Source organism: Triturus cristatus, chromosome 5_1 (genome assembly GCF_964204655.1).
Source record: "Triturus cristatus chromosome 5_1, aTriCri1.1, whole genome shotgun sequence".
Classification (NCBI taxonomy): domain Eukaryota; kingdom Metazoa; phylum Chordata; class Amphibia; order Caudata; family Salamandridae; genus Triturus; species Triturus cristatus.
In genome coordinates, this window is record NC_140587.1 from 959,528,655 (window position 1) to 959,546,513 (window position 17,859).

Genomic DNA, 17,859 nt, shown 5'->3' on the forward strand with positions numbered 1-17,859 from the left:
CCCTGATCACACACCATCAGTTTATTAAGCTATTAATAAATTGCATAAAATTGCTGCTGACATTCATACAGAAAATGGCACCTGGACCTTTTCTGGATGGTTTTGGACCTTAATTACTACATGGGGATGGAAAGTTCTTACTGGTCTATGTATTATTGTAGCAATTTTGTTCACATGTTGTATGTGTATTCAATGTGGTCCTATGATATGTTCTCTATGTGTTTCATTCTGTATCCCCAATAAGAAAGCTGTTGCCGATGCCACCTATCGAAAGAGCATAAACAAAGAAATAACTGAGATGATGAGAATCGATATAAATGATGATTATCTTGATTATCCTAGCAAGCCGAATGTCTTCAGGAAATGCTGAAAGGGTCGTCTGTTGTAAATGAAACAGCGATATGATTAAGCATTTGCTGAAGACATGTGCTCTTCAAGTCTGAGTTACGTTTTCTGCCTTATATTGACTAATGTTCAGACTCCATTATGTTTAGCTGTCCGCCATCTTGTATGGCCACGAAACCATGTGCTCTGCACGAGAAGAGTCCTTACCTCTTCACTAGTCACTCCCGAGATCTGCTTAGCAACAGTCTATAAATAACCCCTTTGTGCGTTTGGTGCATGTCCAGAACTGACCACATCTGTCACTAATTAGGCTTTGCTCGAATGTGTTTTCGCGGGTCTCAGGAAATGTTAACTCCACCCATGTATTGATTATGCGCTGAACATGTCCATATAAGACCATAAATCTTGCTTCATGTTGTATCCGCCTACTTATGAGCCCTCCTATTGTGTATAAAAGGGGACCATGTGCACAAGTTCTTTGTGCTACTCTGTGCAATACTGTAGAGTGTTGCGTAGGTTGTAGGACCACCTTTGAAGGTTAATAAACTTTGTCTTTGTATTTGCAGTTTCTGTGCCAACTTCCTTCTAGTACTTCGTATACAGAAGGGCGAACCCTTTGTACTTGCGGGCCTAGCTGGGGCCTGTACTCATCAAGACGTTACGGGAGCGATCACTGCAATGTTAGCTGATATTGTGCTGAACACTCCTCTTGTGTGCTTATTGGGGATCTACAAATTAACGCCGGCAAGACGGCCGAAATTTCTAGCTGTAGCGCTACTGTTAGTGAAACGACGAATCGCCATTAGATGGGGCAGTAAACGACCCCCTAGATTCAAAGACTGGCTTATGGACATATCCTATTGTAGGGAAACCATGGAGGTGCACGCGGAAGAGCTACCTCTGCCATCAAGGCCCCGCGATTTTTGGAAACCGCTGAAACAATACCTTTTAACAATGCAGGAGGATGATTAATATATGTTAATTGATGAAAATGTAAGAACATGCGATATCTGTTATAACTTATCCTTTTTTGCCACTAAGTGGAGGGAGTATGGAGGTGAGATCATTTCCATGTGTAACATAGTGCATATCACATGACAAATGCAGTGCTGTAGACGTGTAATATTGGGGGCTTCATTGTAACACTGCAATGTGACGAAGAGTTAACTACCAGCCTCAGGCACACACATAGACAGAAATCACTAATGCAAACAGCTGTATAAATATGCTATGATATGTACTTTGTGTACAAATTAGTTACAATGTATATGTGAATTGAATGTTGACCAGACGAAATAAACAAATAAAAAAAAAAAATTCACCAAAAGAGGAAAAAACAAAAAACAGTATCACTATTATAATAGTAGCAGTGAATAATACCTGTTTCACATCCTGTATGTCACAGCTGGTATAATAAGTTCAAAAGAGGTACAGAATTGTATGAGAGGTCAGTATGTGGTGCTCTGGCAATATCCAAACACCCTGCAACCTACGGGTGTTGAAGTAGTAGTGTTCTAACAAATGTTTTGCTATCAAACATTAGACATACATGGTATCGGAGCATGTAAGAAAAACAGTAAACAGTAATGAATTGATTCAACAGGAGAGTCCATAGAATTCAATGTTTCTTTATAGTTTAATACATCACTAGTTCTGGTATAGAGTACTGCAAGGAGAGTGTATAGTGAATTGGGGATTGGCGGAGTGATTGGATAAGTACATATGTTGGCAACCCCGGCCTCGGAAAAGGACCAGAATCCTGTCTGCAAGATATTCCCAGCCCCACAGTTGGATCATTGACATACGGCGGATAGAATCTACAGAATTCTGTAAGCGTAAGTGGAGTGGCAGAGCCTGCGCACGTCGGGCGCAACTAGAGCCAAATTTTGGGGGAGGCTGATAAAAATTTCGGGGGGGGGGGCTAATACTTCCAGTCATAGGCAGAGTGGAGATACAGGGGCTCTAAGAAGAGGTGAAATCACAACAAAGCCTCATTTACTGAAAAATGGCCTTTTAAAGACCTGTGAATTACTCGGGTGCCGCGCTGAGAGCCGTGCAACCAGCGCGTTCACACTAGGGGGCCGTGCTGAGAGCCGCGTACCCAGCGCATTCACACTAGGGGCTCGCGCTGAGAGCTGCGCACCCAGCGCATTCACACTAGGGGGCCGTGCTGAGCGCTGCGTTAGGATTGCCTCTCCAAACTTTTCTAAAAAAACCCAAAAAGGTCCACTTCCATTTATTTATATTCTGGATCCCATCTCCCGGGGCATGATCAATTCTTGAATGTTTTTATTAATCATTAGGAAGGGGGGCCACGTGGTCCCTCTTCCCTTGTCCACTACTGGCCCCAGGGACCCCATCCCCAGGGCTTGGCCTCTTCGTTGGGGACTTTGTGGGGAGCCCCAATGCCCCCTCGCTCCCGCCGGCTCCCCGCCTCCTGCGGGAACCGGCATTGCTTTTGGACAAGGGGAGCTGCTAACATACAGCTCCCCTTGCCATTAAGCAATCCTGCTTTGCTTCATTGAAGCGAGAGCAGTTTATCCTCCTTTTGCTTCAATGAAGCAAACCAGGGTTTCCTATGGCGTGCCTCCACCCAGTCATAGCACACAACAATGTCCCGGGAGTGGGCTCCCCTGGACATTGCAGGAGCCGGCCCTGGGGGGTGGCGGCCCCCAGGGCCATCAAGGGCTCTAGGAGAGGGGCCCTCTATTTTCAAAGCCCCGGGGAGGCCCTGGGCTTCGGGGGGCCTCGGAGGCCCCCCAACAATTACAAAACAAGCCCCAGGGAGGTGGCGGTCCCCGGGGCTGCGGGAGTGCCGTGTGCACTCCCGCACCTAATTTAAATAGCCTCGGTGAGGTGGCGTTCCCCAGGGCTGCGGAGGCCCGCAATATAATTATAGGATTGCCCCCGGAACCTGGCCCACCCGGGGGCTCATTTAAATGAAGTGGGGGAGCCCCCGCTTCATATTTTATTTTTTTGTCTGGATTTGCGCACCCAGCGCATTCGGGTGTTTTAAAAAAAAAAACATTACACCAAATTTGGCAAAAAGGTAGGTCTTGGTCCAGTAAGCGTGCTTTTTTTCAAATGGTGTAAATCCATTCAGTAATTTCTGCGAAATTCAATAAATAAAAATATCGATATCTGACGGCCGAGGAGGATTCGCGAACCCTTCCGAGCATTAGCTTAAAAAAAGATTAAATCAAGAAAAGGGGGCAGGGTAGAAACACTCTGACCAGCTAGGCCTGCTCAGGGGGTCCCACAAGGACCCCCAGGGCCATAAAAGTAATGTTTTAAACAAATTCAGCAGAATTTGCGCTGGGTGCGCGGATCCCGCCGAAAAAAGAAGTGCGGGCTCCCATGCTTTGTTTTCTATAAGCCCCCGGGTGGGCAAGGTCCCGGGGACAATACCTAATTATGTAGCGGGGGGCCGTGTGGGCCCTGGCAGCCCCGGGGACTGCCAACTCGCTGGGGCTTAGTTCATCATATGCAGGGGCATGCGGCCCCCCGGCAGCCCTGGGGACCACCACCTCCACAGGGCTTTTTTTTAAATTAAATACGTGGGATCCTGTCCCCCCACGCTGCCTTGGGGATCGCCACCTCCCCGGGGCATTAAGTTAGTTCAGGGCAGGAGAGCCTCGCGGGCCCCCTGTGGTATCCTGCTCTCTTCTCTGTCAAGTCCTTTCTCTTGTTCTGTACTCTGCTGCTCAGCCAGTCTAAGTGATGTCACAGAATGTTCCATGTGTGTATGTTTGTGTGGAATTGTCAGTTGCTGTATGTGGGCTGAGCAGCAGGGAGGCTGCTCCCGGTGGGGCTGATTCTCCTGATACTACTTTCAATACTACTACAATCTTCTTATCCTCAAATGTTCCTAATCTGATTGAATTTAAGAATAAATCTACCATTTGGATATAACATCATCTCAGCGTACTTCATTTCTTGCATTTCACACTGGCGACGAGCGGAAAAGGACTCACTTGGGATAAACGGACTTTACTGAAACTAAAGAGAAGTCATCATTACTACAAAAGAGAACAAGAGACAGTAAGTGTACTTTTAAAAGAGCCTATTTGAAACCTGCTAAATGGAAATGTCCCTGGGAGCCCCACCGGTGTCTGTTCCCTTCAGACAGCCTCAGCCCAGGGCATGGTGTCAGGTGTAATATTACTCTGTGCCTTCAAGCTTGATGTAAGAAGAGTGTTTTGTACCTGCGTTTGGTATTTGCTTGGATCACACCCGCATGGTAACACTGTAAATCGTATGGGCATTTAAACAAGCATGCAGCTGATGGAGTTTTGCTTGCTAACTTACCATGACCTAGCATGTCTACAGAAAACTGACTCAAAATATTGCTGGGCAAAAATTGCAAACATTTCAGGAGAACAAGCGCTGAGCAACTGGCAGCATGTTATTTGATTCACTTTTATGAGGACTGGTGGTTTGGTTGAAGTCTATCTACAGCCTGTTTTTGTCCTGATATTTAGGCTTTACTGGGTACATTTTCCTGCAGGTAAGATTTTGCAATCTTTCTTTAATGAGATCCGTGCAGTTCTTTTTCTTTCATCTTAACATGCGTTTGAGGCGTTGAGAGTGCTTATCTTTGTACTTTGAGGAGCGTGCGTACTTCTACTGCTGCATTTGAAAAAAGGGCCACGTGGTCTTGGGTTTGCTACGCTCATAGCGTTTTATGCATTGCTGGAGGAGTTGCATGGCGTTTACTTTTAAAAGGGGAAGATTCACCTTCATTCTACATGCGCTGAATTGTTTCTTCCTCAAGGAGTAGGAGCCTTTGGGAGGCTGTTGACGCGTCAGTGGACTACAGCTGCATGGTATCCATGGTGACGGCTCTACGATTGACGCAATCGGTTACCTGGACAGCGCCGTGCCGTGCTTGGCATAGGTCAAGATTAATTTCACTTCCACCGTGTCTACACTGGTTTGCTTTGCCCCGAACTGCAACTACTACTTTCTCAGATATATTCCTAATGTGCAGGGAATCATTGTTGAAAGAAGCGCTTGGTGCAAGAACAAGAAAACAAAAAACTTGAGGTTCATGGGATGTTTTTACACGGGTAACATAGGAAGTGGACCTTATTAACTCTTTTGCTTCCCAACAGGTGGATACTCGGGTACAAGGTTCGTGTACCGGTGATAGTACCTCCTTATTTACTCAGCATGGCTGATTAATTGCAATAACTATCTTTACTGCATTTATAAATTAGAATATTCAGAAGATATTATAGTCCACACGTACTTATGTATGTTTTGCGGTAGTTTTACTACTTGCCTATATGTGTTTTTGCCATGCTTAATTTGTTCCTGCATATATTCAAAAGGAATTTTTGTCATGATAATATTTTACATTTACTGGCTTGGCTGTGATTGCTTACATACCTGCTTGCTTATTTTGGTCATGATTTTTATTGATGCTGCTTTTGAGCTGTCACCCACTCTTTATGTACTTTAAAAAAAAAAATCTTTTTTATTGAAAGAAAACAAACCAAGGACACCACACAAATCAACACAAATACAAAACAAATCATCATCAAAATGCACAATATGACATTAAATGTGAAGTGGTCAAATAAGATAATTGGGGATATTACCTAAAACATATCAGAATGTTTCAGTCGTATTCATAAATAATTCCAATGAAGCACAATTACAAAGATTCATTATCAACAGCAAGCGGAGAGTCGACATTAAATGGGGCGCACAGCCAACCTCTGTTCTTATTCCAGGGGGTCCAAATTGTCATCCATTTACCCGTACAACCTCTACTCTCGTACACCACTCTCTCAGCCTGCATGCACCAGTCCATATCGGACTCCACTCTTTCCGTACTTTGTGTGATTCAGGTGTTACGTATTTTTTATAGTGCTGAGATTTGGGTTTATTACATGTATTCGTCTGGTGGTGAGCGGGTTACTGATCTCAAACTTTACTAATGGTACATGTTTTTAATGTTGAAATTTTCTGGTGATGGGCAATTAGTGTGCTCAAATCGTTTTTACATTTACTTTTAATAGAGCTAGGATTGCTTGTTGTTGTCTTGATCTATTTACCTTCTGTTGTGATGCCATGGTTTTGTTGTGCTGAAACTAATCTCTAATTGTCTGGTGCTTAGTGTGACAATTTAAGCTCATACTACTGATGATGGGGCATTTTATGCTCCCAATTTGCTTGTGTTTTCAGATGGTGGACTTAATTGCTACGTCCAAACCTTTTCTGGGTGGTGGAGGGTTCTTCTGTGGATGGATTCTCAAACCACTTTTACAGGGCACTTTCGCTCCATTTTTGCATTTACTGTTGTCTGGTGGTGGACATTTGCTGTTGGTACTTCTGATACTGTTACTCAAACCACATTTAGTGGACACTTTCGCTCCATGCTTCCATGTTTGATGTGCAATTCTGAGTGGTGGTGGGTTTTCTTATACTCAAACCACATTAAGTGAGCATTTTCGCTCCATGTTTGCTTTTACTGTAGAGCGCAATGTATTTTGTTGTCCTGGGTGTTGGGATGCTTCTGAGGGCTCAAACCCACTTACTTTTATGTTTATTGTGTTACTTTTTTTATTGCACACATATCTCTACTGTTGAAAGGGGTTGTGTGTGAGTGTGTGTTTTGTGTCTTTCGTCCTGTTTTTCCTTTCTCTTCACTTATTTGTTCTCACTTTTCACTCTTGCCTTTTTATTTGCTATTGTCTCCATTAAGGAGGGAGGTGTGTGGTATCCTGCTCTCTTCTCTGTCCAGTCCTTTCTCTTGTTCTGTACTCTGCTGCTCAGCCAGTCTACGTGATGTCACAGAATGTTCACTGTGTGTATGTTTGAGTGGAATTGTCAGTTGCTGTATGTGGGCTGAGCAGGAGGGATGCTGCTCCTGGTGGGGCTGATTTTCCTGATACTACTTTCAATACTAATACAACCTTCATATCCTCAAATGTTCCTGTTCTGATTAAACTTAAGAATAAATCGACCATTTGGATATAACATCATCTCAGCATACTTCATTCTTGCATTTCACCCCACCCCCCAATTTATTTATTTATTTAGGTCGGGGCGGCCTCGCGGGCCCCCCCCCCCAAGCCCCAGGGACCACCACCGCCCGAGCTATATGATTTAAATGCAGGGGGCAACGCAGTCCCCCTGTAGCCCCGGGGACCACCACCTCACCAGGGCTACTTTGAAAAAGTGTGGGGGAGCTCAAGCCCCCTGCACTGCCCCTGGAACCAACACCTCCCAGGGGCTTTAAACAGTTGGAAGGGGGGCCGCGCTGCCCCCCTCTTGGAGCCCTAGATGGCCCTGGGGACTGCCACCCCCAAGGCCAGCTCCTGCAACGTCCGGGGGTGCTGCACTGCCATAGCAAACACTGCTTTGCTTCTTGGAAGCAAGAGCGGGACAGCAGATTGCTTTTGGACAAGGGGAGCTGCGTGTCAGCAGCTCACCTTGTCCAAAAGCAATGCCGTCTCCCGCAGGAGGCGGAGAGCCGGCTGGGACTGCAGGGGAACTGGGGCTCCTCCCCCCGTGGTCACCAACATGAGGCCAGTCCCCAGTTTTTTTTTTTTTTAAGTAATGGCCAAGCCCCGGGAGATGGGGTTCCTGGGGTCGAAAATGGTCCGTGAGGGGGGACGCGCGGCCCCTCTCCCTTTAAAAATAAAAAAAGGAATGGCCAAGCCCCGGGAGATGGGGTCTCCGAGGCCAAAAATTACCCGGGAGGGGGGCCACGCTGCCCTCTCCATTTTTTAATTTAATTAAAAAAAAAATAAGGCCGGGCCCCAGGGGATGGGGTCCCCGGGGCCCAAATTGGCTTCAGGAGGGGGGCCACGCAGGCACCCTCCAAAATAAAAAAAAAGTGGTGGGTATGCCCCGGGTGTGGGGTCCCCGGGGCCAAAGGTGGCCCAGCTAAGGGGGGTCACGCAGCCCCCCTCTCATAAAAGAAAATGGAAAAAAAACAGAGTGCGCCAGGATGCGCGTTTAAGGGAGGGGGCGAGGCCTCCGGGAGTTGCCGGTTTCTTTTTTTACTTTTTTTATTATGGGAGGGGGCCGCTTGGCCCACTTCCCTGGGACAGTTTTGGCCCCGGGGACCCCACCCCTGGGGCATACCCACCCTTTTTTGTATTTTAGAGGGGGCCTGCATGGCCCCTTAGCGCACTGCTGGTGGGGTGATGAGGTCCCCTTGTGTCCTGAGGACCTCAGGACGAAAGTGGACTTCATCCCCCAAGCAGTAATGGACGCGCGTTTGCAGAGTGGTGGGAAAAGGGGGCGTGGCCTCTGACCACTCTCAGCAATCCAGCTGTGTTGGGCTTTTAAGAGGGTAACAAGAGGATTTCATCCCACATGAGTGGATGCGTGTGTAGACCTAGAAATCAGTGAGTGGGTATTTAGCAACTGGAATTGGTGTGTCTATGGTTTCAAGAATGGCAGTCTGTATTTTAGAGTGGGTGTATCAAAGGTTATATTAGGCTGTGAGGATGTGCATCAGATTTTAACATGGATGATCATTGATGTCATTTGATGGTCCACAATATATTGGCTACGATATTAGGGTATTACAATTTTCCCTACTCGATATTTCACACTTCCCACCTAGGCAGGTAATACTATGCTGCAGCTAGCATGAGATTCTGTGGGCTGCCACAGATTTCAGGACGACACTATTAAATAAGCCATTCCATGGCTGCTCTCCTTATCGAAAAGAAAGAAGGCAGTAAAAATAAGGAACAACAGAAATAGCACAACATAGAAGGCTTTGGAATATTCTGTGGTAGAAATACAAACCCCAAACAAAATTGCAGTTCTTATACTGCAAGATGTTTTATTTGGGGTGAATGAAAGTCCTCTTTATGGTTTGGAAAAGCTACACCTCACTTCCCTCTCGCTTGCCAAAGAGAAGGGGCCTGTTCCTCTTATGCTTTTCTCATTCTTGTTAACCCTACTGGTTGCCTCACATAAGCATTTTAAAACAAGCATTGGCAAAGCCAATAGGTCCCGCCTATGCAAAAGCTATTGGCTTTGCCAATGTGTTTTAGCCATGTTGTACACCAGCGTGGCTGCTGTTCAGCATGGCTAAAAGTTAGTGAGGTAAATGAGAGTGATGTGGAGTGGAGTGTCATAAAGTGAAGTACAGTAGAGTGTTATGGAGTGGTGTAGTGTAGAGTTGAGTGGTGTGGTGTGTCGTGGAGTGAGTAGAGTGTCATAGAGTGGAAGGGTTTAGAATGGAGTAGAGTGTCCTAGATTGAAATAGCATAGTGTGTCATGGGGTTATGTACAGCAAAGTGGAGTAGGATAGAGGGTGCTGCATAGAATGGAGCAGAGTGTTGTAGAGTAGAGTGGCGTAAAGCAGAATAGATTGTTGTAGAGTAGAGTGGCATAGAGTGGAGTAGTGTAGGAGAATGGAATGGCCTTAGAGTTGGGTAGAGTGTTGTAGCTTTGAGTGGCACAGAGTGGAGTGGTACAGAGTGCCATAGAGTGGAGTGGAGTAGGTGCAGTGTGGGGTAGTTTGTTGTAGAATATAGTGGAGTTACATGGCACGAAGTAACATAGAGAGAGTGGCGAAGAGCGTCGTAGAGTGGAGTAGAATTGTAGAGTGAACAGAGTGAAGTAAAGTGCTGTAGAGTGGAATGGCATAATGTGTCTCTGAGCATTCGGATGATCACTATGTTGAGCAAGGATTGCCCTCAGCCCCACCAGCCTTGCATCCATTGTGATCTCAGTATGTAACTTGTGGTCAAAATAGGCCATCTTGGTCGCATTCTCAATCGCATGTTTTATTGTTTTTAAGCTTTGATCACGTTCAGCAGACTATTGGAAAGGGACATTTCATTTTGTCAAGTATTTTAATGGGGGCACAGTTGCAAAGTCATGAATGTACCTTGAGCAATCAGTGGCCATGCCTAAGAAGGATCGCAACGTGGTAACATCTTGTGGGTGGCAAGTGCTTGCTCTTTATCTGGACCAGGAGTCATTCCCCTATCAGAGAGTATGTGCCCAAAGAATTTAAATTTGGTCTTGCGAAACTCACACTTTGCTTCATTCAGAGTGAGACCTGCATCAGCAAGTAACTGATATACTTGTGTAAGAGCCTTGCCATGCTCCTTTTGCATTGCCCCAAATACCAGTATGTCATTACTGTAATTAAAACAGAACAGGGTATATAGTACACGCACTGCGTAATAATAATTTGGTTGTTTACTGTAATTAAAACATGCATGATAGGTTGAATTATTCGACGTATGTGACATCCTGACACATTTCTGCATCTGACGACACTCCAAAACTCAACCTTTTTTATGTGAACAAACCAACGTGAGTCGAAAAAGTATTAATGTATCTGCAGTTCTCTTCCAACTTGAGTTGCTGATATCCCTTGTTCAGGTCAAGACGGGAGAAGAATTTGGCACCATTCAGTTACATGATCATGTTGTGTAGTTCCCACAAATATTTAGGTTTGTGTCCTGAAATTCATTTAGTTCATGGAAAACAGCCAAACATTCACTGATGTCAAATGGTGTGTCTACTGCCACTGTCATTATCGAGGTCTGAGACCCACATTCTCACTCCAAACAGGATTTCATATGGAGTACGACCACCCAGGGATTTTCTTGGCATGTTATTGAGTGCTCTCTGAACTCCTTATAGGTGATGGACCTAACTACAACCTGAACTTAGTACCCTTGCTGTTAAGGATTGCTTTAAGTCCTGGTTTTTCCTCTCAACTACCGAATTTCCCTCAGGATGATGGGGGTGAGGAGTACCACAAGGTCACACCCAAACTTCCCATGGCTTCTTTGTAAGTCTGAGAGCTAAACGCCGGACCCTAGTCGGAATGTATTGTGGTGCATGAATCTACTGCCACCAAGATGTACATGTAAGCCCTATCAGATTGTAAGGGGCCGCAGTGATCCAAATAGACACAAGCCAAAGGCTTGTTTGAGATCAAAAGAGGTGTCTATGGTGGAAATGCTATGGTGGAGCCCTTCATCTGCTGGCAGATGTCTCATTTGAGGACAAAGTCCTTGGTTTGTTTAGCAAGACCTGGCCGCCAATAGCGCTGCTTCAGTAATGAAACAGTAGCAGTAATCCCTGTATATGCTGAACCCAGTCCCTCATGTGCAGCTAGTATTAACCCCAATCTGCTATCAGTGTTTGGTATAACTCTATGTAAATATGTTTGGGTAGAAGTGGTGTATACCGCCACATAGCACTTTATGGTATTTGTAATATATCATAGAATAGGATTTGTAAGAAATATATCATATAGGCACTAATTCATAGTGTAGGATTTGGAAGAAACATGGGCTAGCAGTTGTTATATATGAAAATATCATAACTTATAGATATGTGCTGATTAATACAGAACTTTTAAATAGGCGCAGTTTAATCTCAAATATTTTAATAGAGTAAAGAATGATATCAAATGATTTGTAACTTTTAATTAAGTAAATCTGTCTCTGGAAAAAAGGAATATCAATGTAATTATACATGTATATACGCATTGGTTTTATTTGATAATACAGATGTTTTTGAAAAATGTTTTATGTTTTTATGTGAATGTACTTTTATGATCCCGGAGTTCGAAATGAAGTATGTGATGATAATGATAACTCTATCCCCCACTCTTGGAATCTGAGCATATGGAATGTTTTGTGCATTTTACTTGAGTGGAAAGCCTTTCAGCAGGTGTGTGTTGTTGCGAGCAGCATTGACAGCCACCATGATGTTTCTGTCTAATCTCGTACTACAATGAGGGATTGCAGCAGCAGTGAGAACTGTTGCCTTAGCAGCTTCATCAGCCATGGAATTCCCTGCAACGTGAACGCCAACACGATGATGACTCAATGTGGGAATAACATGAGCCTGTGGCAAGCATTCTTTCAGCTTTGCCACCTGTTCCCAAAGCATCTTGTGCTTGATTGTGTAACCATTGGAATCTCGAATTCCATTTTGGCTCCAATAGTGAAGGTATTCCTTATATAACTGGACAAAGTAATAGAATCACACACTATAAGCGTGGGGAATCCATGATCCGTATTTTATAGTGCCAGTATCAGGGCTTTTAGTTTTGCCAGCTGCGCTGTACAGTCCCCTAGGGACTGCACGCACGTTTTTTCAGGACAAAATTTGCCATTATGCAGGGCCCCCATTTATGATTGTGAATGCTCCGGAATATTGGTGTCTTGTCCCTACTGGAGGCTGAGCAGACCCATCAGTATACATAATGTAATCATATTGATCTAGAGGCATTATTTGATTCAGCAAAGGATATTCTTGTTCATATTGCAAATGCTTGTGTGTGTAATGTAGAATCGAATCTGTATTCTATATCTGTTGCAGTGAGTGAGTTAGCCCATTGTATCCATTGTGGATGTAAAGCTTTGGCATTTGGAAAGCTCGCTTTGGTAATGGCCTCTAAGGTCAGTACCGGAGTTACTACAATTATGCATTTTCCCTAAGCTATCTGTACTGCTGTCAGAAATTTCTCTTTCTAATTCTTTTTCTTGTTCATCCATTCTTAACAATCTTCATTAGGGTGATGGCCTTTAAATACGGAGCCTTTTGAATTTCTCAATAATTGTATATTTAAACATTGAATATTGTTTCCATCAAATAGGAGAGATGGTATATAATTTAGGTATGTTTAATTTTTTCAGATAGTACCTGTATCTGGAAGAAGGCATTTTTATGCCGAAACGCGCATAGAAACCACCCGGGAACTGCAGTCGCTTCACGGCACAGATACACGTTGTATATCAAAAGCCTAAAAATAAGGCCCAGTCTTGAAAAATGGCAAAAATAATCAAGTGTTTTAAAAAAAATCAAATGCATCAGTTCATGTACATAATATGTTGACAAACAATGTTTCATATATTGAAGATACCTGTACATGTATATATTCTGACTGTTGAGTGTATATGGTTAGATGAGTGTGGCGTGTATGTAGGTTGCTTACATTTTATATTGGAGAAAAAGAATGGACCATCATCAATAAATATTATTTTTGTATTTTCCCATCACACTTGTCTCTCCCAGTGTTTACTTGTTGGCTTAGGACATATTAATTGTTGAAGTTGCCCTAGGAATTTATAGTATGAATACCGCACATAAACAGGTTCTAAAACTCACAATGTTTGACAAAACATGATATGAATCTGCTGCGTGAAAACCAATGTATCAATGCCATAACTTATGATTAGGTCAATCTGTACAAAAACAATTAAACAAGTGAAATCCTTCATCAAACGGACCAGCAGTGATGAACAGCCCATCAAACAATCCTCCATAAACTGCAACAGGTGAAACAAATATTCTTCAAAAGTTCTGTGTCGTGAAAGCCCCAAAGCCGACCCGAGCAGTAGAAATAAACAAAATATGTGAATCATACCATGCTCACCACACTTCTGCAAAAATATTACTGTGATGAAATATATCCAAAGAAATAAAAAAGAAAAACAGCAATGAAAATGATAGTAAAACGCACTAATGACAATGATTGCTAATTCACAGAGACTATCAATTGCTAAAGCACCTAAACAATGTCAGTAGTACTATATCATAGTACATGTTATACTTATTAAACATTGATGTTGCACATGTACATGTATTTACTTGATTTTTGGCAAATTTATCAAATGAAATAAATTACTCCATATATGATTCCTTGTTATTTGAAGGACATTAGGATGGTTCCCACTAATAAATTAGGTTACCAATATGTCACTCAATGTTACCATATGTCCACCAATGAATATTTATCTTTACTCGAATGTATGGTATTGTTTACCTAATGCTTAGGTGCAAACTACCCTTGAGGCTCAGAAAATGAGCATAGTCTCAATAAACAGTAGAATGCACACCCAAATATAAATCCAAGGAAGCCTTGCCCCACCCCCCACTTGTGACTGCCTTGCATGCCTCTATGTTCGTTGTCTCTGTCTGTGTGGTGGGCTCTGTGTACATCCGTAATGAGGGTCAGATTTGCTTGTCACACCAGGAAATTAATGGGCTAAAAACTGCCTGTCTGTTAATATCTGTAGCTTTTCAGCACATTTATTTGAACTTTGTGCTGTATTTTGTCCCATTTAGCAATTTTTAAAAAAACATTGTTAAAGAGAGGACCCACTTACGTGCAGTGTGTCAGGCACAAATACTGCACATGCTCCCTTTGTGAAATTGGAGCTGCATTCATGTCCCAGCCATGCTGGTTAAAGCTTCATTTCAGATGATTAGGAAATCTGTAGCATTATTGTGAATAACTACTTTAACTATAGGTTGCAAAAGGAAACCTCAATGTTGATGTGTTATGTTATCTTTACAGGATTCCCATACTCCTCAGAGAATGAAAACAGTTCCACCTATCGTTCATGGTGCAGAGCGCACGTTTTAAAGTAGAGGAGACTTCAACAATAATTCAGTATCAGTTCAAAAGGTAAAAGCGCCAAAAATGTCAATTTTGTTTTGATAACCAACTTTATTAGGTTTTTGAACAGTGATACGACTACTCATAGCACATTGAGGCACATTACAGTTCATACCTTGGATATGACAAGCAAGCAGAAGCAGTGATACATCGGAGAGATTTACAGTTGAAAAGTGGTAGTGAGGAAACGTTAGAGGCATTGTGTCACTCCCATCCACCCTCTTGACCTAGCTATTTACCCCATATTCGTTCATATTTGGCCGGACAACCTCTCACCTCATATACAGGTTTCTCCTGCATCGCGCAGTAGTCTAGTCCTTTACGCCACTGCGACGTGGTGGGAGGTGTGGGGATTGTCCACTTGGTTGCTATGTCCCGTTTTGCTACCATAATAACTGTGCCTAGGAATGCTCTGTCTCCCCGGGAACAACTGGATCCCTTCAATACTCCCAGGAGGAGGACCAAATGAGTATGCAGAGTGTCCCACCCCAGCAGAGCCCTAAGTTCAGTTGCTATGTCTGTCCAGTATTTTTGTATTGCTGGACTTGACCATTCCATATGGAAAAAGTCCATGGGGCATCTGTGCAGCACGGGCAATCAGGGTTCGGAAGGAAACTGGCTCTGTGCATTCTGGTTGGAGTAAGGTAGGCATAATAGAAGTATTACGTTTGAAGTAATTCAATTTTCACAAAATAGTTATGACTCGGGGGTCCATAAGAGCATCACGCCAATCGTCATCCTCTAAGGGGCCCAGCCATCACTCCCATCGCGTCCAAAGGTGGTTTAGTGTGTCTGATGTGTTGTTAATGAGAGCGATAGATCTGGGCTATGGCTCCTTTCACAAGTGCACCCATCAGGAGTTTAGCTTCCAGTGCGCTGAACTCTGGGACAGATGTGTTATTAGGGACATGGGTGGTGACTGCATGTCTTAAGTTTTGAATATTTAATGATACAATTGTGCAGAGTTAACTTAATGTGTCCTTCAGCTCTTGAAATGTATGTATGTGTCCCACACCAAAAATGTCAATTTATTGCCAGAAAATTCTTTTTTCAGATTGTTGAAGGATGTAAATGCTTACATTAAATTATTTTCTTGGCCTTCTTCCACATTAGAAGTATGTACTTGTTTTGATTAAGGTGCCTGAAAAGCTCTTGAATGCTTGTAATTTTCTGTTCCCTCAATACATTAATATTTTGCCATGAAAAAAGCAACAGTCCTCAGTCACCATTCTCCTCATACTAGATATGAATGCTTAAACTCTATGCATTCTTTATTATCCATTTATTAGTGGCTAAACTAATCTGACTACCTAATAAGTGTACTAATTCATTCAGTCTCTCACTCTTTATGAGATGCCACGGTGCCAGTAACATAACTTCCTTTTTCTATTCCTCAAAAGATGTGGAATCCAGAGACACAGAGTTTAACTATTTTTTATAACTGTTTTGTTTTACTTTTTTGACAGTTTTTTGAGGGAACATATCGTGCCTCCCAAGATCATTGGGGTTCATGCTGTGCTCCAAGCATCATAGACATATGTTTATGACAGGCATTCATGTTGACTGTGCTGCCTTTGGAAGTTTAGAAATGTTTCATATGTGTTATGCACCTCAAAGCCTAACCTCTCTCTACCTTAGGACTTCTAGAATACTGTGCTTTTATTCAGAGAGCCACTCTCATGAGAAGAGCAACAAAAACACTGTGAGCACAAGAGGTTATTATCCACATTCAATGCATAGAAAAGAAGCAGACTTTCTCAAAAATGATGAGACACTTCTCAGGAACCCGTGCTTGTCGCCCGAGAGCTTGGTTGTGCATCCCTGTTGGCAATTCACCTGCCCAATAGCAGCACGTGCTACTGCGTCAACGAGACTGGAAATCTCTGAACAACATTTTTTCAGGAGCTCTAGCACTAAGGGTAAATCCTTGTTTAGGGCTGGACTGGGAACTCAGAGCAGCCCTGGCAATTTTGTTGTTCCAGCAGTGGGTGGCAGGGGGGCTAACTGAGGGACCTCACTAGTAGTTTTAATTAAAAAGCCAGGTTTGCAATTTCTTCCGAAACTGGGTGGTGGCTGAAATGTTCCGTAACGCCAAATGGAGTTTGTTCCATGATGAAGGTACTAAAAACTAAAAGGACCTGTCTCCTGTCCTGGACCACTGGATCCTTGGAATTTTGGCCAAAAAAAGGTTGCCTGAGCTCATGTATCTGGCTGGAACGTGAAAGCTGATCCTTGCTCTAAGATAAACAGCACCAGACTGATGGATAGCTATATGTATTAGCAGCAGGGTCTTAAGCATTGGTATAGCCAATAGGTCTCGCCTTTTGGACTTTCTAAGTGTTTAGCTATGCAGCACATTTTCCTGGGTGCAAAGCCAATAGGTCTAGGCAAACTGAGACTTGGGGGTTCATGAAAATGGTACTATAAACTTCTGCAAAGTCATGTGCTCTCCTAAAGCAAGATGCAAAGACCTGCTCTCTACTGGAATGGAATTAGAATACGTCAACATAAAATTTAAAAGTTTTAAATCTGGGCAGAATTTTCTTCGAAAACTGAGTAACAGATTTATAAATAGTGGAAAATGTAATCATTATGAGACCAAACTAGGAGCTACATAAAGGGGTACAACGCATACAAAAGGGATAAGAGCTCAAGGAAAGCGCTGCCCTAAAGATAATTCTCTACTCCTTAAACATTCACATCTTATAGAATACGCTGACACAACACTATGAAAATAAAGTAAACAAGTATGGCTATGATTGTATTTAACACAAATCAAAACAGGGTTCCTGTGAAAAATGGCCAGATTATAGCTCCATAGACCAGAAAAAAGAAAATTATGTGAAAGCACGATGATCATTGCGCACAGAAGCAGCTTAGTGATCTTTCACAAATCTGCTGTACAAAACTTCAGCACACTGTTTCTCTAATTTAACTTAAAAAACAAAATGGTCAAGCTATGAATAGGCGGGGGTGTTAGAATAAAAATGTTTTCGCAGCATTGCTCAAGTATTGTTCCATGTAAGTTAGCATTCGCGGCACCATTTTATGTTTGGCCGGCATTTTGAGCCATGATCGAAACTAATCTCTCTCTCTCTGCA

The 17,859-nt window shown here is 43.1% G+C and overlaps 1 long non-coding RNA gene across 1 annotated transcript in view; it reads left to right on the forward strand.

The window, feature by feature from the left end:
• Positions 1–13,051, forward strand: part of LOC146832725 (uncharacterized) — a 188,356-nt gene extending 175,305 nt beyond the window's left edge. The window contains exon 3 of the long non-coding RNA XR_014961324.1: positions 12,993–13,051. This is a non-coding gene — a long non-coding RNA (uncharacterized LOC146832725). The remainder of the gene's footprint in view (positions 1–12,992) is intronic.
• Positions 13,052–17,859: the final 4,808 nt, after the last annotated feature.